This window comes from Macrobrachium rosenbergii, chromosome 9, assembly GCF_040412425.1.
Source record: "Macrobrachium rosenbergii isolate ZJJX-2024 chromosome 9, ASM4041242v1, whole genome shotgun sequence".
Lineage (NCBI taxonomy): Eukaryota > Metazoa > Arthropoda > Malacostraca > Decapoda > Palaemonidae > Macrobrachium > Macrobrachium rosenbergii.
Genome location: NC_089749.1, coordinates 2,540,837 through 2,565,362, shown reverse-complemented (window position 1 = coordinate 2,565,362; position 24,526 = coordinate 2,540,837). Strand labels below are relative to the sequence as shown.

The window sequence follows — 24,526 nt, the reverse complement described above, 5'->3', positions numbered from 1 at the left end:
ACAGTCTTCATGTCTTTGCAAGTATCGACGCTGCGTTTTCCATTTCAGATTTTATTACCAGTATTGCATGAATTATCGCTCTCTCTCTCTCTCTCTCTCTCTCTCTCTCTCTCTCTCTCTCTCTCTCTCTCTCTCTCTCGCTTAGAAAATGTCTTATGCATATATGAAACCTAGCTTGTCTCTTCTCTGCGTTAGGCTGAACATGCATGATTATTTCTTCTAGAAAGCAAAGTTACTTTCATCATTTTTTCCTCTGATGTTATGTGGTTTTCTCGTTTCTAGTTTTGTTCCTCAGTTGTTTTAAACTATTATCAACAGAATCATTATCATAAATTTGCTAGCGTTGTGCGTTCTGTTACAAACAAATATAAAAAAATTTTCTAAAGGTCAAAATGTGCTTTGCTGAGTAATACAGTACATGTCGTCTAATTGCTACGAAGTAAGACTCTCCATAATGACTCTCGTAATTTATGAAACTTTGCTTAGAAAGTTAGATTTCATTCTGGGAGCGTTCAGGAAAATGTGCTGCCTTACTTATATTAATCGGCTACATTCTTAATGTCACTCCGTTCATTTTTGCATCTCTTCCACGCCCCTCGTGCGTGAGCGCCTGCCTCATGGACTTTCATCTTAACTTTTTCTTCTCCGTCGCTCATTTTCTTCCTTTTACATCTCGCCCCATATGCGTGTGTGTGTGTGTGTGTGTGTTTGTATCTGTGCATGTGTGCAAGCTTGCAAATTGTATATATCAGACTAGTATCAATCTGAATAACGAGTAGCGTACTTTTTAAACAGATGAAAAGTAAATACTATATTTCTTATTCCGTGGTATATGGAAGAACAAAAGCAAGCCGCTTATGTTTTTCAAAATACACCATCTGGAACACAAGTTATTTCTAAGAAGATGGAAGGAGTTATCTCACAGAATTGTCTCCCTCACCGACGAGACTCTGCAAAGAGATTTCGTCTCTTTCAGGTCACATCAGCCAGTCTCTAATTACTCGAGGGCCAAGGACAGCTGAGCTCACTCTCTCCATTTTAAACGCGTCTATTTCTGGCGTTTTATTTGTGATTCTCTTCCATCCGAAATAAAAGGGGAGGAGAAGAACCAAGAGGAACCAAAAGTTGAAAGTCGAGAAAGGCTTCAAGGCTCCGTGTACTGTACATTACGTTCGTGTTATTTATTGATTTCTCACCTTTTTGTTGACAAATCTTGATTTCTTTTTGTGTGTGTGTGTGTGTAGTTTAGACTTATCCATACCTACGCCTTTTGCAGAGCTTATTCTCTCACTCACAGACTCGCTGTTCGGAGAAAGATCGTTCAACAAGAAAATGAGTTTTTATTCATTTTTTGTAGATTAATATAATTTTGTCTTCAAAATCAAGGTGTTTGTAATTAAAGCACATATATGTAAAGAAGTGGCCTCATTAAACAAATGCATAGTAATAAAAACAATAATAATAATTATTAAAATGATCATAGTAATAATATGTTAAAGCGCAGTATGCCTACGATCGTACATAATCTGCGTGAGCTAAACTCCTGTTTAGATGAGTCTTCGCCTTGCCGGTGGTCATCTCCTCTCATCTCTTGCCTCTCATAAATGTGCAAAATGAAGGTACCTTCTCTGAGCTACGGGATGGTGCGTAACGCCCCGCCGATTGGGACTTGTCATCTCTGTCGTCATATTTTTCTGCAGGGTGCTGTGGTAATGTTTTAATAATCCATGGCTGAACCAACCATGCAGTCACTATGATCGTCGAAGAATCGGTGAGTGACTTGTAAAGAAATTTTTTCCAATAAAACTACATTACTTTGGAAATTAGAAGTAGGTTTTGCTCATTGTATTTTTAAGTGTAACACTGTCTCTTGCCCTTTGACTTATCGAGAAGTTATGGTCGCATCAAAATACAAGATCACACAATACTCCGTAGGCGTTAGTCTTCAACCACAAATCTGAAAAATAAGTTTATTCTTTAATCAATAACCTAAATAACATCTTTAGATCTTGCTTTCACTACAGTATCAATATATGTAACATAACTTTGTAAAACTTATTTTTCAGCCAATATGTAAAACATAGCACTATTCCTTCAACTGCACGTTATTTATAACCACAGCACAATACTGTATATAAGAAGACTTCGAACATGTATTTCGTTAATGAACGTAAAAAATAATGGCTTCCGGACACTGTCCTCATCCAGACTATAGTAAAACTTTGTAGTAAGCTGGTAGGTCATTACGGGAATGAAGTGCCAAGATTCGCTTTGCGTTTGTAACATTTCCAGCCTCTAATATTCATTTGGAATGACCCGAAATAATGTTTGTACAACCCATTTAAACTTTAAAAACACAAAACAAAAACAAATAAGTGTTTTGCGCGCTGTTAGTATATTATTGCTGTGCCGAGCGGAAGGATTTTATTTTCACATTCCAGTCTGCAGAGCAGAGTTTCCAAAATGAAATTTAAAAAAGGGAAATTATTCAGAGAATAAAACATGATACTCTCTTTTCGTGGTTCCATTTGTGCAGTATTTATAAACCGCTGGGGGAATTGTTATTTTACATGCTACCTCGGTTGAAAGTGTTCTGAATGAGTGTAAATATTTGATTCTGCAAAGCAGCTCACTTTCAACAGTCCTGTATTTTTTCTCAACGGCCTTCATATATATATATATATATATATATATATATATATATATATATATATATATATATATATATATATATATATATATATATATATATATATATATATATAAAAATATATATATATATTTTTTATGTGTATATATATGTACTGTATATACATATAGATTTATTAATATATATGTAAATAACTCATATATATATTATATGTGTGTGCATGTGTTTATGCGTGTGTGCGCGTGCACGTGTGTGTGTATGCATATGCATACATGTATAAAGTCTTCGTAATCAAAATACCAGAAAAACTCAATAGATTTCATTCGCCGTAATGCACACAGACCTAAGTAACTAAAATTTCTCATCTGTTTTTCATAATGGAAATATGTCTTCAGAAGGCTGTAAGCTCCCAATTAAGAAAGAGGAGTTCATTTGGTTCTAAAATCTGAAAATTAATCAGACCAAACGGACCTAAAGTAAATTAACTCAGACATAAAACAAGCAATATACAATGCGAATTGCTATTTATGATTCGTGACAGTTTTTGAAATACAGTATAATACCGGTGTTTTTTTTTTATGATGAAGATGACAACAATCACATTGAAGAGGATTTTGAGCACATAACCATAAGCTCTGTAAATTAACTGCATTGTTTTCCAGAACCTTCGCAAAGGAACAAAGAAAAAGAGGCTATTATCGATAGTAAAACTGTCCGAGACAGCAGCAGAAAACTGTTGTAAAATTGGGGAATCCTAATTAGGTAACAGGAGCAATGCATCAAAATCTGAGATTCCGATATCAACAACAAACTCAAGATTCGATTTAAAAAGAAGTATATCCTTTCAATTTAATTCAGTTAAATAAAAAATTATTCAAACAAATGGATACTGTTAAAAATGGGATATAAAAGAGACAAACAGCTTTCTTGCTGTTTTCTATATAAATCCGCTCTGAAAATGTACAATAAATGAACAGGATAAAACAATAGTAGACTAGCAAGACGAAAAAGGAGAGGCCAATGCAGCTTCTCATAGTCACGTTTCTGACATCTTTTAGAATACTAATGAAATGAGATTGTTAAAACTGATCCTAACGAGAAAGTTTCTCCTTCCCTGTATTAGACGTTCTCTCTCTCTCTCTCTCCCTCTCTCTCTCTCTCTCTCTCTCTCTCTCTCTCTCTCTCTCTCTCTCTCTCTCTCTTCCATTTTAGGATGAGGTTAGATGAATTTGATCCTGATGCCAAGTAATATCAATTCCAATGGCTTCCGTATTAAGACATATTGAGCTTCTGGTTCGATAAGGCATTATTGATCTGCTAAAATGTGAGTCGTAAACTACTCTAAAAATGGAAGTAGTAAATCCTTGAGAAGCTCAGTAAATCTTGGGATTATTCCAGAATGGAGCGGAAATGTGAATTCCACCGTCAGTACGGACTAAAGTTTACAGCAACCTTTACTTGCGTTTAAATTGCCAAGTGGAAAAGACTGTGCTTGCTTGCTAAAGTATCCTGTAGGTTTTGCCTGCACAAACTTTCTAAATATTACAAGACTTCTGAGCCTGTCTTCTTGGGTCTGGGAAAAGAGTGAAAGATCACAAACTTCGGAAGTCTCCATCACTCCTTTCTCCTTCCTCATCCTTTTCTCCAGCTCCTCATGCCTGGGCCGGTCAGGAGGTGACATTTCCAATGGGCCCTTCACTAGAAATAAAAAAGAAGCTGAACGAGTACAGCATTTACATAGGAAAATCTCTCTAAAAAACAGAGTGTGTCTTTCTATTAAGGAACCGAGACGCATCCCCTTTCAGAGAGAGAGAGAAAAAAATTGCAGATTCACTTGCTCAGGTGAGGACATTTTTTTCCTTTAGGCCGAGAAAATTTTCATAATCGGGAAACACGGAGGAAAGTGGAAACATTCAAATTTTAAAAATGTATGGTACGACAGGCTAATCAGACCTGATGCTTCACTTTATGATTATGACTCAGTAAAGCCTCAGATGAATATACACAGCTCCAGATAGACTGCAAGCTCTGGAGAGCAGTGACCAAAGGAGCAACCAATAAATAAAGTAGAGGAAGTTGACCTCCAGTCACGCCCATGGGACAAATGACATATGGTAACTGGTGGGAAGCAATTTGCAAGATGCCCGCTAAAGGCACTCCCTCTTTCATATCACATTTTAATCGGGTATAAGACCACTTTTTTAATATTTAATAAGTGATTCTCTATAACTCACCTTCATGAACAATCAACTTCATTCCTTTCCTTACAGAAACAACGTAGCGGATAGGAACAAATAAAAAAAAAAAAAATTGCTTTCAAGTTGGATTGTCATCAAGTTGAAAAATCACAATTTTGAGTTCAGGTTATTACCCAAAAATCAGAACTTTGATTGCACTGCACCCGCAGCAGGTTGCATGGATTCCTGCCACCTTCGGATTGCTTCCCCCCACCTCCACCCCTCCCATCTCTTAATCTTGCCATCCCTAAAGGGTCCCGTTACAAGCTCGCCTCAGGTTGTTTGTCTGAGGTGTATGAGAGTCGCCATCTGAGATGGCCGCCGCAGCAGCGGAAAACGTCTGTGAATATAAAGCCAGCAGAGGAGACACTTGAGTGAGTGAGAGAGAAAGAAAAATAGAGTTCACGATTCATTGCCCATTTAGCGTAATTAATTGTCATTCGCTGTAGATTCATTCTTATCAAGGCTTGGTGTTTTGAGGCAGAACTTTTTTCTTTTTCACAGATAAAATTCAGTTTGCATTTTCGCAGAAAACAAAAACAATAATGCAGTAAAAGCGAAATAGATATTGAGAAAATATTTCATAAACTGTGATACATTTCAAAGCATCGTAAAACAACGTTTCTTTTCCCATAAATGTGTCTTATATTTTTCCAAGCTGGGTGATTTAGATATATGTTTTTTTCAGCTGCTTTCGCCACCAAAATGCCAGCGTTACTTAAGTTGTGAAAACGATACCTTTGACTCAGAGATCCCTTGTCGGTCATCTCGGCCAATCGGGGGTGGGGGAGGTCGTTTTGTCCTCCTGTTTGGAAGCTCAGATATGGATGTTTGTGATCTTTTGAAAGTTAATGGAGTGGTTTCTAGAGAGAAATGTAGAAGTTATGTGCCTCGGTCTTTTGTGTCAAGAGGTGATGTTGGTTTTATGCAGTGCTCTAATTGTAGCCTACAGTGAGTCCAAGGTAAAACTTTATATCAGTTTTCGGAGTGGTACTTGGAAATTTAAATGCAAGTGTAGTTGAGAATATACCTTTGCTGGAATGGAAAGTTGTAGGTTGATTAAAGATATCTCTTAATTAGCCTAATATCCATATGTACTGGTAACGAACATTTTTATATTCAAACTGACTGTAAAAAAAAATAGCATGTTGTAAGGATTGGCAGGGAATGCCTCAGAGTACTCGTAGTAAAACCACTCAGTGGTAGACTAATTTGAAGCCACTTATGTTTCTAAAACTCCGAAAATCTTACTTGATCTTGGACACTACAATTTAAAAAAAGGAAAAAGGTTTCGCTCGAAAAGTAGAATTAGGTGGCTTGAAGATGAAAAAAAAAGTCGAAATAACTTGAACCCCACTCAGTGAACTAAGCTGCTGGATAAGCGTAAATGCACTGGAGTGCAAGAAAGTGTTTAATACTTCCAAGGTGTCATAGATAAAAATACAACAAAGGAAATCTATTTCTTGCAAATGTAATATTCGAACAGTATTTACAAAAAATCTTCAAGAGCGAAGGTTAAGATTTTCCAATGGCATGGAGCAGAAAGGAGAAAGCAGCAAAAGCAGACAAATGCATGAAGTCCCGTTGCTAAGTAACCAATTGGTTCTTAGGTAAGTCTAATCCTTCAGGCAGCCCAGGAGAGCTGTTAATGCTCAGTGGTCTGCAGTAAAACTAAGGTATACTCTCTCTCTCTCTCTCTCTCTCTCTCTCTCTCTCTCTCTCTCTCTCTCTCTCTCTCTCTCTCTCTCTCTCTGCGTGAGACATTAAACGTTACATAACTTCATTTTCTGTGTGAGACATAAATCATGAAGAAGGGAAGCATGTATGCAGCATTAATGACACCATCAGCGACGAAATTAAAACCCAGCTTGTACTGAGCTGTCTAAAAGAAGTGTCTAGAAAGCGTGGTAACTAATACACTTTTTAATTACATTAAGCTGTGAGGATGGTATGGGGTGGATCTTAACTTCCAAAAGTTGCATTTTTGGACAATTCTTTTGTGTTCACAACTTCCAGTGGTCGTCATATTATGCAGATTTCTCTGAAGATTTTATGCCATGAGCGGTGACAACACGGGACCTAGGATTTGAGGCGGCAGTTTTTTGTATTAAATCCACAATATTGCAAGCGTTCCATTGTCTCCGCTAAGCGGTAGGTGTATGAGGACCTGCGATTGCTGAGTCAGTTTCATAATACCTTGTCAACAGCTGACCAGCTCTTTCTTCCAACACTCAGTTCCATTTACCTTGTGGGTGAACGCCATGGGCATCTAGACTTCCTAGCACTGTGTAATAATTTAAGGTCAAATTCAGCCCAAGTTAATATCACTGAAATGCCATTTTCACATAGATCTGCCCTACTATACTAACTATCCATTGCTTCTAACACCTTAACGTGTAAAATATATAATATTCCCTCATAAATCATACATATACTCCATGGTTTGGGATTATACTGTTCATAAATACAATGAATTTAGTGTTGAAATAAGGCAATTTCGCCTTCCGCAAAATACGTCTTCAGAAAACGGGGACTCACTGTTACGAGAGGATCTGACTACTTCTTAAGGTGGTTCTATCCTTAATGATATGATTATGGTTTAATAACGGCAGTTGTTTATCCTGAATTTCTTCGTGTGTGCTTCCTATTCCTGGGCACCATTTTATCTCGTTACAATAAGTGTAAGGCATTCGTAATCTGTTTGGAAACTTGCTTCTGGTAGGAAGGTACGTCATTGATAACAAGTGGATCATTGTTACTCCTTCGTTTCCAAAGAAACTTGAGCTTTAAGGGTATAAAGAACACTTTGGTGTTTCTCTCTCTCTCTCTCTCTCTCTCTCTCTCTCTCTCTCTCTCTCTCTCTCTCTCTCTCTCTCCAATAATTTTCATCGGCCTCTTGTGCGTAAAAGACAAATCGCGTATATTATTTGCTTCAGTATTTTTGCTTTCTGCGTAGCGACCACAATCTCTGTTTCTCCGCTTCTTGGACTTCCTCCATCTTTCATAAAGATACTCTTCCCTTAAAGATATTTTCTCTCCAACCTGAAGGGTGCCCATACTAATTACCTAAGCAGTTAGCATAGTTTAAAATATATTGAATCTTTTTACCTCCCTTTGGATACCATGAAATGAAATTGGCCTCTCCTTTATTTTTTTCTAAAAATAGAATTAGTAAAATATACTTATTGTAAGATTACATGTAAATGTAAATGTAAAATCAATACGTGGGAACTGAAATGGACTCGCTAATCAACAGTCGCTCCAAGGCTTGAAAGTGGAACTTGGAATACTAAGGTCTCTTATTCTACTAAGAGGCAAATAGAATTATTATTAATTGTTGATAACATAGATTAGTTAAAATTCAAACTTTAAAATTCAGTGTCTTAATAATCATTGTTTTTACTTTTCGTATTGGGCCACTAAGCACTGGCCTAAGGTCAGACAAATCTACCGTAAAGGAAAAAAGGTCGAAAACTTCCGAACTTTGCTTTGAAATGTTAAACGAACAAAAAAAGATTTAACAACAGTTTTCGTTCAGTACAAATTATAGTTCTTGGAATGATTATCTACCTGCGTAGTTTAATTTATTCCAGAAAGACAAATCGTCCCGAAGCATCTAAGATATTCTAAAGGAAAATCTTAGTCAAGATAAAATTGACCGTACAGGTTGCAGGATGTCGAAATTCACAAATGTGCACAAATCCACTCTGTATTTTCTTTTAAAAATATTATTGTTGGTATTTTCTAACCTTTGAGGGATTTGAATCCTGGGCAAGATTTATAACAGTGAAAATGAAGAAAGTTGTCCAGGGGTTCCAGAGACAGCAGAACAGGGAAAGTTGTATTGTAAGAAAGTTTTTTCTTTCTTCAGCATTCTTGTAGATTTCAAATATTCGGGTTTGCCGGATGTGTCAATTTTCTCAAACCTTTATCCTCAAAAGATGTAAAGTTTCTTTCATGTAGAAAGTCTCTCTCTCTCTCTCTCTCTCTCTCTCTCTCTCTCTCTCTCTCTCTCTCTCTCTCTCTCTCTCTCTCTCTCTCTCTGATTTTCACCCCTTCGCTTCAGAGTATTAGTACACATTTCACGAGGTGTTATTATGGCACGAGATTTCAGCGTAGTGTGACTACTATTTACATGTTTAAGGGGTCTCCGAAATGAGGTAGCCTTTACTATGGCCAACATCACAGACAGGCAAAACTAACCTCATCTTCATCATCACGGCCAACACAGATCAACTCTCACCAACATCACAACCAGTATCACCGCTGTTACTATGATTAACAAGTAAAGCATAAGTGTCAATGTTCGTTTTTTTTTTTTTTATAAAGCATACCTTGATTTAAAGACAAAATATTATGTAGGATTGAAATAAACCAGTCTTTATCCAGTATATATTACTAATATATTCTTTTTAAAAATCGTTGATTTTATCACATGAACTTATTGTTTTTCCTTGATTTTAGCTTTTAAAATTGACTTCTAGGAAAAATGTTCATTGCGTGATGATGTGCCTTTGTAAAGCCTTCATGCTAAATTGATGAGATAAGGGTACGTTACTCTGAATAATTTCACTTTATTATACGTTCAGATGAAATTTTTTCTTGTTATAAAAAACCGTTTGTGTGTGTGTGTGTGTGTGTGTGTGTGTTTAAGAGTTTTTGCTCAATAATTCAGTACTTCATGTCTTGCAACATTTTTCACTCGAATCTGATTCTTAGCTTTTTAACCCTCAATGAAGAAGAAGATTGAACTTTAATAATTTCTTTACGTTTTATGTAAAATCATGTGGTTTCTAAAGAGAGGAAAGGATTTTCTCTTAATTTCATGTTTTGCCCAGTTTTGCAGCCTTTTTCGCTCGCAACACTCGCGTCTGAAATTTGGTGGAACACTTGCATAGTGCACTAATCACAAAGCACTAGACGTCACTTGTTACCCTGAAGTCTCTTGCTAGCCCTCTGTTTACCTACCTTTGGGGTATGCTCTTTAAACATTCTTTTTTTTAACATATCTTTTATCGATTTTCCTGTGCTTCATTTGTTTTTATTTCATCATAGCTATTTCACAATTTTTTTTAGGAATTTAAAAGTCACATTTTTATTACCTGTGATTTTACTTGTGATTTTTGTCTTACCATTCCCATTTCTTTTTGTGGACTCGTTTTCTAACTTTTTTGCGTACAGTTTCCTTTCCTTTTTATCGAGCTTTTTTTTCGAGGCCTTCAGCACTGCCTTTTAATCACTCTAGTCCTTTATTCAGTCGGGATTTTAAGCTATTTCTTATTTTTTTTTTTATTTCTATTTTATCAGTAATAGCCTAGAAAAAAAAATAAAGTATTGTACACGAGACTGAAAATCCTTTCTGGACATTTCTCTGACATGAAGCTGCTATTTTGTATGTGCATCACACATGAGCTGGGTTGTTTTCTTCCTGAACTGAAGAGTTTTTTCTCTATTTCCTGTGCGTCTTCATGATTTATTCTTTGTCTGGAGAACCGATCACAGCAGGCTCGAGGGTTTTATTAGATTGACCTCAATTTTCGAGACGAAAACAATGACATGCTATTATTTACATTTTGGTTTTAGTGATTTGTATTTTGGGAAAATAATTGTAATTATTCTTCCAGAACTGAAGTTATAACACTTACGTTTTGCTGTTTTTGGCTGAAGCACTTGAACTTGAGAATTAATGTGCTAGATGCCCTGCCACTTTGAATGGCATTACTTCGGACAATGACTGATGAGAAACGTATGATTAAAATAATAGTAATCTGCGATATCAAAACTTAGCCATGGGTGATCGATGCATCACCCGCTCCTCCACCTCCAACCCCCACCTCCACCCAACCCCTCCCCTCCCCATCCCCTCCAAAAAAATAATAATAAATGAATAAATAAATTTCTTATTCCTATCCGGATTTCTCTTGAAACCTAAGGCCCGAGTTTCGAAAAGTTTCGTACAAAAAATCACAACCACCTTTTCGGAGGTAATCGATAAGCCTGAGCTTCTTCATTGTCTATTTCTTTAAACCTGGTCTAGCTTAGGTAAGGCCATTTTGGTAACCATTCCGTCGACTCGCGCATTGGAACGACCTCATTTGGAATAACATTAACATTCACCAAAGGCCTAACCACGAAAGGATATTTTTCATAATTAAGAGACTGAGAAAGCAAGAAACCTGACTCGTGGTGTGGTCCGTAAATTCAAATTAAATCTATATCGGGAATAGATAAATATTCCTTTAAATATTTCCAAACATAAACCAAGTGATTAACTGCGCAGCTGGGGAAAGTTTTTATTTCCCTGATCCGCGCTTTCGCTAACAGGTAATTCCATTCCTTAAAAAAAAGGGGGGGGCGGCCTAGCTTCCTGCCAAGATGAAAAATCCTAATTTTGATTTCAGACTCATCCAAAAATCCCGTCCCCTCATTAGCTAGCATCTCCTGACAGGTACATAGGCAGGGTTCTCTTCCCTGTGGCCCCCCTACCCCTCAATTAGATCTGCACCCCTATACCCCGCCAGTGAAAGCACAACTCTTGCCTTAATCAGATTAGTCATCTGGAGCCCTCCAGAGTCACCATCTGTAATGCCTTCGAAGGCGTGAGATGATTTGATGATTAGATCCGAGGGGAATGATTTAAGAGAGAGAGAGAGAGAGAAAGAATCTTCTTAACATGTCAGTCTCTGTCATAGTTGCAGCTAAAGTAGATAGAAAAAGGTGTGCTGTAGTCATCGTGCATGAATTTTAAGGTATTGAGTAAAATGTATAGGAGTGTTATTATTATTATTATTATTATTATTATTATTATTATTATTATTATTATTATTATTATTATTATTATTATTATTATTTGATCAAGCTCCCATAGAAGCTAGAGAAGAAGAGTGAAGTTCAAATACAAATACCGTTGCTCGCAGCTTCAATGAGTCCTTTTTAACTAGACATTTAAATGTTTAGTTAAAAATAACTCATTTAAGCTGTAAGCAACGGCATTTGTTTTCTAGCTTCTATTGGAGCTTGATCAGATAATAATAATAATAATAATAATAATAATAATAATAATAATAATAATAATAATAATAATAGCACTCTTATACATTATACTCAGTGCATTAAAATACAGATGTGAAATCAACCGAAAACCAGAGGCTGAAAGCGAATTTTCTTCGGCCGCTTTCGAAAGTATTTGTCATAGTTTCGCATACGAAAATTCTGTAAAATGTAGAAGGACAAATATATAACCTCTTTCCCTTGGGGGAATTCCGTAAGCGACTAATTCGAATTCAGTCTTGTATTTTATTGTCTAAGCAATTTTTCATCTGGATAAGTCTACGTTGGTCAGAAAATATGATCAGGTTTCAAAATATATTTGGCATAGCTTCGCCTCGCAATATTGCTGTTACGTTCCTGCCGCCAGCCACGTTGCCATGTCAGGTAAAGATTTCATATCTTTTTTAAATTCTTATTTGTTATACGTTGTACTTTTTAGGTTCTCCTTTCCTTCATTCTTCCTCCTTTTCCTCCTCCGTTTTCTTTAAATCCTCTTCCTTTTAAAATCCATTTTATTCTCTTATCACGCAGCTCATGAGTAGAACATATTCTGAACAGAGCAAGATTTTATTTTCTATTTATTATTATTTAAGTATTATTGAGCTCATGGACCAGTCCAGACAAGCAATACCTTACGGATGAACCTGCATTTTTTTATGAAATCGTGTTTTACATCGGCATTTCCTAATGCAAAATCTTTGTAATGTGACGATGTATGCTTGCGGTTGTTGACTGAATCATCAGAACTGAAAGACATAGAAACAAATTAAGTGACGAAAAAAAATGTTAGCCCAGATACTCACTGGAAGTTTTTGATTGATGTGATGATGATGATGATGATGATGATGATGATATCCAAACTCCTGATAGTGACTCATAATGCGAACCCTTGAAAAACTATTAACCAAAATGAACCATTGATTTTCAACCTCGCGGTAGCGACGCCTGATATGAGAGTTCGATCCTTCAGGTCATTTGCGTGACTGGGATGATCAGCTGCTTTCATCACAGAAATTGAGCTGTCCTTCCCCTAAGCGCGTCTCACATCTCATGATGCCGGCCTCATCATATCATTAGGCCGAAATCCAGAAGTAGAGTGCAGTTTTAACTGTGGGAGACGGGGAGAATTTATAATCATTAATATGTTGCCGAGTCACCGAGAATAAATATGAAGTTCAGTTTTCACATAATGAGTTGAACAGTCTCTGCAGGTTTAATCTTCTGTAAGATTCTTCATTCACCGTTATCAATAGGCTATTGTTACAATATATTTCTTCCTACTTTATCGTTGGCTTTCAAATTTAAATATTCTTTTCGGTTAAAGATTGGTTGTATGTTTATGACTTTTCGCCTTTCCCACAGAGAAATTTATTCATTTTCAGTAATAATAACTTAAACCCACTCTTTTATGGGAACAGTCAGGTCACTTACCTGATAAGCTTGAATCCTTCCAAGAGATTATCCCTACATATGACGACACAAATAGCAAACAAAACTAGAAGAAAGTAAAAAGTAAATTCTAGACAAATGCATAATAAAAGTTAACTCTTGAACTTGGGTAATTAAACAACAGGAAATTGTGTCTGTGCGTTGTTAACAACAGTTTTGCCCTTGAAGAGCAAATGGCCACTAAAACCAAGCAGAAGATGACAACTGAATATTATCATGCTGAAGTTCCTTGCTCGCAGAACACAGCTGAAAGAAAATAAATCAAATCCGTTCAACATAATTTTCGAAAAGATGGGAAAATAGGACTAGGCCGCGACATTCAAAGTTTTCAGGAGGGGCCGTTACAACGATAAGGTATAGCGCTCCCTTTAACGCAAATAGCGCGATAACGGATAAAGTTGTTTTGTTGATCCATCGGTGATGGCCAGGTAAGGTAACCCTGTCTTGTTCTGCAAGTATGCAAAAGTTTTATTAGCATGTCATGCAGTGTTAGTAAGTGAGATTGAATATTGATCAATTAATTAAAGGCTTTTAAATACGGCGTGTTACATGTTGTATATAAGGGACAGAGAGCATTTATGGAATGTAGGCTCAGACTGGCCTAGCCTGTAACCTATGAAACCTTACAGTGTTAGGCTTTATTATTTAAAGTAGTTAAAACGTAACTTGAGCTTGTATGACCCGGTAATTGGTAGAAGGTAAGGGTAGAATAAAGGCGTCGTGATCAGCTTTCTTAGTAAAGCCATACATAGGCTAGCCTATGGAGAAAATTGCAATAGTTTTACAGATTAGCATATTTTTGTGGATTGTGTCCTCAGCTATTCAAAAGCAAATCTCAATAGTTGCATCTCGTGATTATGGCCGAGTGGAACATTTGGGGGTAAAACGGAAGTCGCCTCTCTGGCTCAGTAGGCTAACTACTTGCCTAGCCCATATGCAAAGTGGGCTCATTGTTTAAGCCAGTACCAGCCCCTGGGGATGAAAGTAAAAACATAGAAAACAGTAAATATCATGCACACAAACAAAAGACGTAAATATGAACAAAAACGAAAGGTGAAAATAAACACGTAGAATCCTTGCATGTGATTAATGGCTCCATTTCAGGTAACCATGAGACTTGCGACCAAATTAATACTGCACTCTGCTAAGAGATAAAATACAATAAAAATTACTCCATAGCCTAGCAGAAACTTTATTGTGCATGTAACAACCACTACTGGGATTTTAGTACTGTAATGTTCATTGTGAGTTACATGCAGGAAGGTTGCAAGGTATTGCAACACCAAATACTAGTCAGTACCTTTCAGTATAGTGAAATAATTTTACTTTATTAATTTGGTATTATTGTACTTTAAACAGTTTTCGTAATTTTCCTGTGTTATGGGTGTTTTGAACGTTTCTGACATTTGTTTCATTAGCACATGAGTACTCTTAGGGATGGAAGACCCCACCCTTATATATATCCTGCAATTTTTGGGACCACAGTGGGAAAGTGGGGTTTTCTTGCTAATGACCACCATATTCTTTGGAAGATTGAATTTCAAGTCAGTGGCCCCTGTGGGCTTGTTCCATATGAATAGGTTTCATTTACTGAATAATAATAATAATAATAATAATAATAATAATAATAATAATAATAATAATAATAATAATGAGGGAAATACAAGGAAGTTAATCCCATTGATAGTTGTTGTCATTCATGCTATGGTAAGTTTGTGGAATCGGTATTATTTTACAATAGTTCCAACTCACTCTATAACAATTATAGTATTATAATTGCATTCTGCATAAAAAATAATTAAACTTTGTCTCTGAACACTTCTTGGGGAAATTCACCATATTCAAGATATGAATGTTTCTATAATCCCCATCGTCGAAAAATTTCTAAGTGTTTTTGTGCTTTAGGGTGTCTAGGACAGTTTGTGTTCTGATGCGAATTTGTTTTTGTTTAGAACTGCATTGTGGTTCTGGGATTTTTCCCCCTTAAAGTGCATTGAGGGTAGTTACGTGTTGTCTAGAGTCACATGACCAAAATCTTAGGTGTCAGACATTTTTGCTTGTCATTTTGGTTGAATCTGGCATAGAGTGAGGTTATGTCCAGTCTGTGTTCATCTTGTAACTTTGATTATTTTGCTTAATTCACGATTTCTTTGAAAATGAAACATGATGCATTGATTTTTAAAGACAACATGGAGTGTTACCTGCAGCAGCACAGTTCAGTTTAGAACCCATTTTTACTTGAAGCTGCTAAATTATGTCCACCTTTAGTGAACTCAGCCACCATCACCATTTAGGGAATCATTTTCTGATGACGACACGATGCACTGTAGATGTGCCACAACCATCTTGTTCTGGATATAACCCATCAAAACGTTTGTTCCATAAGGTAAATTTATAATTGTTTTGTCCTAACATGATTTACCTTTGTAACCTGTGGCTTTAGAGGGTACCTCTTGCCAGTAAATATGTGCCTGTAAGGATCTGCGAGTTAAGGGATGTTATCATTACACTAGCCTACGTTGCCTGACTATGGCTTGCTAGGTAAGTTATTCATTAATTCAAATGCTGTTTTGTGTCCAACTGATTTACCCAAAACCCCATTCCCAAAGGGTCCCTAACCTTGTTGGATGTAGTAGGTGTGGTTAGGTCAAAAACAACTCATTTCCCCAATGTATTACTATCTTAACTATTCAGAACACATTAAAACACACATGAAAATACATAATTACTTTAGAAAAATTCAGTTGGAACCAAACTGTGATAATTTACCGTGGAATCTTTTCAACTAAGATCTGACTAGAGTGAGGACTTGGTGCCTTATGTTAGGTTTTTAGCTGCAACCTTATTATAATCCATTTGCTGTGTCCTCGGTTAAGTTAGGGTGTCTCACTTGGTATAGGATCTGGCATCCAAGGTAGGTAAGTCGTGTGTGATCCCCCACAAACCTAAGAAGGCCCAATCTCTTAGGTCAGGTAAGGTGTGGAGCCCAAGGCTAGGTGAGGATGCAACCCCTTAGGTTAGGTTAGGCAGGGAGTCTAGGGCTAGGTAAGGGCTCCCCCCCACCCCCAGGCTTAGTAAGAAGCCAGCTTCTTAGGTTAGGTTAAATCCATCCTTGTGTTTCAGCCATTTTGTATTTTCCCCTACCCAAAGACCCTGCTTTCCCACTGTAGTACCCAAACTGTAGGATATAAGGATGGGGTTTACTATCTCCAAAAATTTTCATGTTTTAACAAATCAAACGTCAGAAATGGTCAAAGCACACACTAAAACATCAGAAAATGGCAAATTCAAGTCCAAAATGTGATAACAGTCTAAAGTAAAAATTTAGTGAACCAAATTAGTGATAACCATAAACATGCACACTGGCTAAACTGATAAGTGACTTGTGAATCTTCAGGTGATGTTTACCAGTATAGTTTATTTAGGATTTAGAGAGGAATTAATGCTTCCAGTCACTGGAATAAATATATAGGCCAATGAGTTGAGAAGTGTCATCTTGAACCAAAAGTGTCCGAATTTAATTAATGTAAGTGTCTGTATTACATATGGCGTGTGTTATGTGTATATTCAGTGCCCTTGTCACATTTTGTAGTGTTTAGTACTGTATTGTGGGGCAATTAAAGTGAGAACTAACCAAGATTTTACCAAGAAGATGTGGAGGTGGCAGTGACGCCACAAACTTACCATATGCAAATTCTGTGAGGTCTTAGAAGTGGGGACTTGATGACTTCAGAACACTTTCTTAAAATTGGTCTCTGAGTATACTTACAAAGATCATATTACCAGATGGCAACTTTGCAATGATCTCCAGTCAGATGACAATGACAGTGACAACCTATATAATGTTTTAGACTGACGTATGTCATTGCTAAAAGAGATAGGTACTTAGATAAGTAGTTAATGAAAATTTTTGAGTACTGTACTATTACTCTTACTAAGAGTTCCCTCCTCCATGCCCCTTCACTTTACTTAGGGAGGACTCACCCATTTTTGCATAGTACTGTACTACATATTTTTACCACCAGCGGTTTGGTTTTGCTTACCACTTTTGGCCAGGTGTAATTGAATTAATAATAATATCATGCTTGTATTGACAAGGAATTGAAATGTATTAAAGTTTTTGTTGTGTTTTGTGATGTAAATTTCTATACTTTTATTCTTGCAGTTTCTAGAGATGATGTGATTACTGTTGCTAGTTTTATCTTTCAGGTCCATTGATTCTTGCCATATGTTGGGTTTTTTGCTTCTTGTTAGATTTTTTCTTAGCTTTTTTGGTTGACATCACATTATTTGACAAAGGGTAAATTGAACATACAGTATTTGCAGTTTGAATGCTCTGTGGTTAAGATATTCTTGTTTAATTTTGTTTTGTAAGTGAAAATGTTATTATTTATGTACTGTAATGTGTCAGTATTTTGCTCTAGAAGCTTTATGTGGGTTGAGCAGCTGTTGATTTCAGTTATTATAAATAATTTATGCTTGACATTTCAAAGCGTTATTAATCGAGAGTAATGGTAGGAAGTACACATATTCATAATTTTTTCTCTCTTTGACTTTCAGGTCTCTCTAAATGAGAACAGGAATGAAGTCATCAATCAGGCAAGAGTTCATTTCTTAAAGGTAACACATCAGTGGAAGACAAAGCTGGAGCCTTGTTCACACAGTTTTAATACAAGACCACTGAAAATAGTCTAGCACCCTGTGTGATTTATATGTGTTATTACTGCATGTACATTATTTATAAGGACCTACTGATTGGGTGATCTTTATAGGCCTGATAAATATGATCATTGTCCTTTGAGGTTGCTTGCCTGCAAAGTATGCCTGCAAGTATTATAGAACTTAGAACCTGCTTTAAATCCAAGTGACTTAGTACCGAGTCCTTTGCACAGCTTCACTTTTATACTCCTGAACTGGTAAGTTTGTATTAACCTTCAGGGTGTCATTTCAGATTTTTATTGTTGGGGTGGGGGCGGGGGGAATACACGCAAGCGTGCCTAATCATCTGGGGTTTTTTTCGTGCTTTTTTGAGCTATTTTATGTGCTTTTGAACATAAAATAGATAGATAGATAGACAGATGTTTTATTTTAAGGTGATGACACATTTGAATTTCAGTAGGAATAATGGAAAACCAGCTGCTGATTTTATTTGGGGTGAGAAGGGGCAAGTTGAGGCTTTTAACTTGAGTCTTGGGTGTGCAGTTGTTATACACCCCTGTTGACCTTGGGATTTTATTTTATAGACTAAGTTTAACTTTTCTATGTTATACAATATTAATTTTTGTCTCAAATGTATTTGCAACTTCTTTGATGGTTTAACTAATTATGGGTGTATTGCAGTTGATTAGTGAGGTATAAGTGTATTAAGATTATTCATTTCACCATCAGCTGTGGGCTTTGGGCTTACCAAATCCAAGTCTCATTGCTCTTGGCTACAGCTTTATTCATGCAAGTGATACTACATTGTCAGCGTGCTTTAAATCCAAGTGATTTACTGAAGCTGTGCACAGCATTTCTTCTTATTTTGAACAGGTATGTTGATGATCTTAAGTTTTTTTTTATTTTTGTAGTCAGTTCAATCTCTCTTTCGCTTTCAGTTGTTTGATGGCAAAGTTATTTTGTCACCTCTAATTCACACACCTTGCTTTGAATGACAGCAGTGTGTTGTCAGTGATTTAAGAGGCACAGTAATTTGATAATTGTATGGTTTTTCATCACTTACATTTTATGTTAGCAGAAATTATTGAAGAAAATGAAACAATTAATTGAAAAAAATATATTCAAATTTGAAATTTAAGTAAACCTTATTATCGCCATTTGATGGGTTTGGAAGTTATACAGTATATTGAATTGATTTTTAATGAGTATTGGAATTATGATCTAGTTACTGGTAACACAGAGAATTAATAACTTTATAAAAAATTAAATAGGAATACAAGTTACAAATATTCAAGAGTTGAAGTAAATATTTATAGCTGATACTAGTGAGGTTTCAGTCTTGCTTTTAATTGGCTTATGTATTTGAATTTCAGCTTGGTAGGTAGTGAGCAGTCAGGGATCAATTGTGAATGTGAATGATATTTGTTGAAATACAACTTATGAAAAAGTGACAAACAAGAGACCATCCGTTGATGGTCCAAGTCATAGTTGCTGCTATTAGGAAATAGAAACTTACCACCACGAACTACTCTCTCTAAAAGAGAGAAATCTCTGGCAGAAGCAGACATAGTAAAGGAAGCACAAATGACCTAAAACAGGTTGCATTGATTTTATCACTTTTATAAATACAGTATATGAGGCCTTACAAACAATACCTTCCTTATATGTGGCATGTGCTGAAACTTTCATTAGATGTTTCTCAAAAGTTAGATATGAGTCAAAAGTTACACCTAACATAGTTAACACTTCAGACTCATTCAGCAGAGTTCCATCCACCTGAAAGGAAGGATGAGTGGGAAATCTGGTGGGAAATGAGATAGTTCTGATAGTGACAGAGTGACTATGGTGATGTTTATTATATCTTGGTTATAGATAAACTTGCCTTATATAATTATTTAACTTCAAGTTTTATTAGAGATGACCATGAATCACAAGAAAAGATAGAGAAGGAAGCAGATTTGTTAATCACCAGAGGTGGTATGAGGTAAAGAAAACATGATAAAATTTGCAAATGGAAGGCCATTTTTAATTAGTAAGAAATCAGTGCTCTGAAATTTTTACTGGAGATAATAAATTCTCATTTTCTACAGAATGCAAAGTCTATTTTTTTATTATTCTTGTGAGGCTTTTGCAGATGAAATTTTTCACCAAAAGCAAGCATTCAAAGTTTGTAATAAAGATTTTCATGCTGAATAACGAAAAGGGTGTTACTTTACTCCATGCTTGTAGAAGTATCACATTGAAATCAATACCAAAAAAGGCTACATTCTTTAGTATTTGAATAATTACCTACATATCATTTGCATATTTTATCACTCAGCTATAATAAAACATTATAATAACATGATAGTACAGTGAAATAATATAACAGTAATGAAAATAACAAAGAATTGAAGTACAAATATAAAAGGGAGAAAATTTGTTAGTTACATGGTTAGCAGGACGCTGCTCTTGTCACTAGTGGTGAAAAGAGGCTCGCAGCGAAAGGGTTAATCCTTCCAGACTTTGATGTACTATTTGCCTTGTATATATAAGTATATGGAAAATAATGACAACTTTTATTTTGTTTCATTGTATACAAACAAATTTTCCATCCAGTTTTTTCTTCATAATGCTTTAAATTTACTTTGCAGTGACATACTGTTAATGTGTTCATTTTTCCTACTTAGATACATTCTTTGTGAGTATGTTATAGTGCTAGCTATGTAGCTGTTCAGACATTGATTTAATTGAAATTGAATGTGTTCCTGCTCTATCAGAAACTATCGTTAGCACTGACTGCAATAAATGAGCTTTGGCTTGTATATTGTGAAATAAGGATTTAATATATTTCAGTGTGGTTTTTGTGATACTGATTCCATAGTACCTGTAGTTGATAGTCTCACTAACTGAGAGATATGCAGTTCTTGACCGAGATACCCTGGCGGCCATTATGTGGTACAGTATACTATACATCTGTATAGCCCAATTCAGCTTTGTTGACCCAGCTTTGAAAAGAGGAAGATTTATAGTTTCATGCTGGGCTTGTGCTATTTTTAAATGTTTAAAATCACAACATTTTCTTTATTTTTCTCACATACTGTTTTATAAATTTAATCCAGAAGCTATACTGTATATTTACTTTTATGACATATGTAAAGTAATATACTGTACTTACTACTGTATTGTATTTAGTTTCTTGAATTTCAGAGATTAATAACTTGTTTAGTTTTAGTTGTTTGTAATTTGAAAATTTAATTGTTCCTGGTTGTTGTACAGGCTTTATTTAAATTTTAGCTTACACAATTTTCTTTTATATTTAGTTTAGTTTAGGTTAGAAGCAAGAACTGTTCTTACTCAATTATTTAAAATTTTATATATAATTTTAGGTAATTTATATGAACAGCTGTATCAGAAAGTTTAGAAGTGTGATGCTTCTAATATTCTTCTTGTTTGATCAGTAGATGATTATGAAAGGCTGTCATGAAACTGCAGCATATATTTTCTGAGTACAGTACTGTACATGTATGTATATGGTTGTAAACAACTACTGTACTTTGGTAAAGTTTTAAGTAATTAAATATTTTATCCAGCACAGTTATTTTTATATGTGGGCAATCATGCTGAAGTACTAAGAGGAACTATGTACTTTTTCAGATTACAGGCCCATTTACTGATTTTCCAGCATTTCACCCATGAAGGCTAAATTACACTAAAGCAAGTAACAAAGGATTGTTAAAGCTTTTTATTGTTCTAGTATGGAGATTGGCATGTTTTAGCTGTTTATGTACAAATGTGTATGCATGTAAGGTTGAATACATATTACATTTTGGTTTATTTTTTAAAAGGCATTCTTGTAAAACTTTATTTGGCTTGTGAACTGACTGGATGTTTTCTTGTGGAACACGTTGGCTGAAGATCCATATTGATTGACTATTTCATTCATTTATTTTTTCTCCTCCAGTGTCCAAGCCTTGACAAATGGTCTTGTCTCTTTCTCTTTAGGTGATCTTCTGCTGTGAGTTCTTAGTGCTGGAGGCTTTTCTAAGTTTATTTATATTGTAATTTCTTTATTCCTCATTTCTTACTTTTACTTTCTTTACATATGGTATGCATTGTGTGTATGCCTTCTGTACAAACAGTCTAAGAAAGACAAATCTGAGTTATCACAGGAAACAAAAACACTCACTTGGTAAGCTTTAAGTACACTGTCAGATAGAAACTCATACTAAGTGCATAAGTGGGTAATTTTCCTTGTGACCTGGTAGTGTAGTGGCTTGAGATTTTGTTGAGTTGATTGATATTATAAGTAAAGTTAGATTTTTCTGTCAGTAACCTTATCTTATGAGTGCTTTACCTTGATGTCTGTCACACAATTTAAAACCTATGTTTAGTGTAATAAACAAAGGAAACAAGATGATGTAGCAATCTTATATTAAAAAATTATTTATCTTAATATATTTCATTAGTATACATATAGATCATTCATTGAAGAGGTGTTTCATAAATTGTTCATCAAAAGCAAGCAAAAACATTACTCTTAATGTAGTCTCTCTGATTTATAGTTGTTTCCTTTTAATGTCCAATAGAAGTTTGGCATTCTTTTGAAGTTTTGAAGTCCTTATCCTGGGGTGACAGGAGTCCTGTTTTAATAATATCTTAGATGAAGGCAGTATGTTCTTTTAGCCAGAACTTATCTTGAAGGTCAGGTGTGTACATACTGAATTTTTCCATTTGTAAGTGGATGTAAATTGAGTAATCGAGCTTTGCTTTTGTTTCATTGATGGGAAGAGTCTTCATGATTTAAGTTTTTGGATTGCAAGAGTCATTGTATGTTTATTTTCTTTCTTTAAAAAGCTAGAGCTTTGTTTTCATCACAGTTAAGCACTATTCATGAGCATTCAAATTATAGTTTGTGCATATGGACAAGTGTTAATCAGTGCAGTTCCAGTTCCCAGAGTTTTATGATCTGGTCAATATAACATTGACAATCCCTCCTTAGTTCAGTACTTCCATTTCTTTTGTCATTTTTAATTTACAGTGCTACTTCATGTAAAACATGGGTTTCTTTCTTTCTCTCCTTTCTCCTAGGCAGCATATTTTCTTATAGGAAGTGCAAGGATCTACTCTGCCCTTTCTCCTAGGTAGTCATTTCCCAATAGGAAATATAAGGATTTACTTTGATGAGGTCAGTTGTTCCATTATGTTACAATGTCATTATCATCAGAATTTCCTTATTTCATATTACTATAGCAACTAATGAAGTGCCTCGATTGTATTATTAGGTATAAATAATGTTTGGACGAAAATTTAAAATGGTACAAATGCTTATAGATCAGGAAGAACAATAAGAATGTTCCTGTTTCAATAAGTAGTCATGATTTTGGCATGGGATATGAAAGAGAAGTTGAATAGTGGAATGAGAAAAATATCTGTTGGAGAATAGAGTAAAAAAAAAGAAAAAAATTCATGTACAAGAAATTTTGCTGAAATGTGTTTATTTTAAAATTCTTTTTATATATTGTAATTTTGATAAATTTACTAAGTAACTTTAGGCATTATGATGCAAAGAAAACAGGTGAAAGGAAACTTATTCTTAACATTATGATTTCCATTAGAAATTTATTTTTATTTTACTTACTTTTACTTTACTTTGATACTATACTTTGATGCAACCACATATGCATGATAGAAGGGCAGTTTAAAGTTGTTTCATTATATTTCCTCTTATTGCATCATTTGGCAGGTAGCTAATGCTGAATAGGTGAATAGTTAAAGCTTTATACTTCTGAGTTCATGTAAATACAAATTTGTCTTTTGCAGTTGCCTTGAATAAACAAAAGGAAAGATCTTGTACAGAGTGTACAGGTGTGAAATGTGCACTTTTTTATCCATATAAGTTTCTTAATTTACATCATTAGAAATTTTTAGGTACATTTTTACAAAAAGCTTGCAATAATTGTGGCTTGGGTTTGCTATGATACAAAGTAGTTTTTGCAGCTTCCAAGCAAAGGCTTCCTGGTATTCTGTACTGCACATTGTTTACTGCAACTGATTATTAGTTTAGGTCTTTTAGGTGGTTTATTAATAGTCAGAATGTTTCAATATTGTGTATCTAGCAAAAGGAAGAAAATAATCTATCATTTGCTTCAAATTTCATTTTTAATTTTCAAAGTTTTCTCAGTTTTAAACTAAAGATGATCAGTTTATATGATGAAGTCTTAGTTGTAAGTTTAGTATTACTGGTTGTTAATGTAAGGCTCTGTTCATGAATTATTTGATATCCTCTTAACCATTATGTCCTCTACGTAATGAGATCACTATTCAAATCTTGTAGAGTAACTGCTATGGTTAGTTTTTGATAAAAGGAAAATAATTTTACGGTTTCTTATGATAACATGAATGGGTTCTGCCTGTTAATAATCTTATTGTTATTCATTAGTGCACTACATTGCAGTAGTGGCCAAACTTCCAATTTCAACTGGACAGTTATACTTATTGC

The 24,526-nt window shown here is 35.2% G+C and overlaps 1 long non-coding RNA gene across 1 annotated transcript; it reads left to right on the top strand.

The window, feature by feature from the left end:
- The first annotated feature begins 13,813 nt into the window (after nt 1-13,813).
- Nucleotides 13,814-24,148, top strand: LOC136841366 (uncharacterized). Its single transcript, XR_010853912.1, has 4 exons — nt 13,814-13,878; nt 17,947-18,302; nt 18,775-18,918; nt 21,682-24,148. It is a non-coding gene; the product is annotated as an uncharacterized lncRNA (long non-coding RNA).
- The last annotated feature ends 378 nt before the right edge of the window (nt 24,149-24,526 follow it).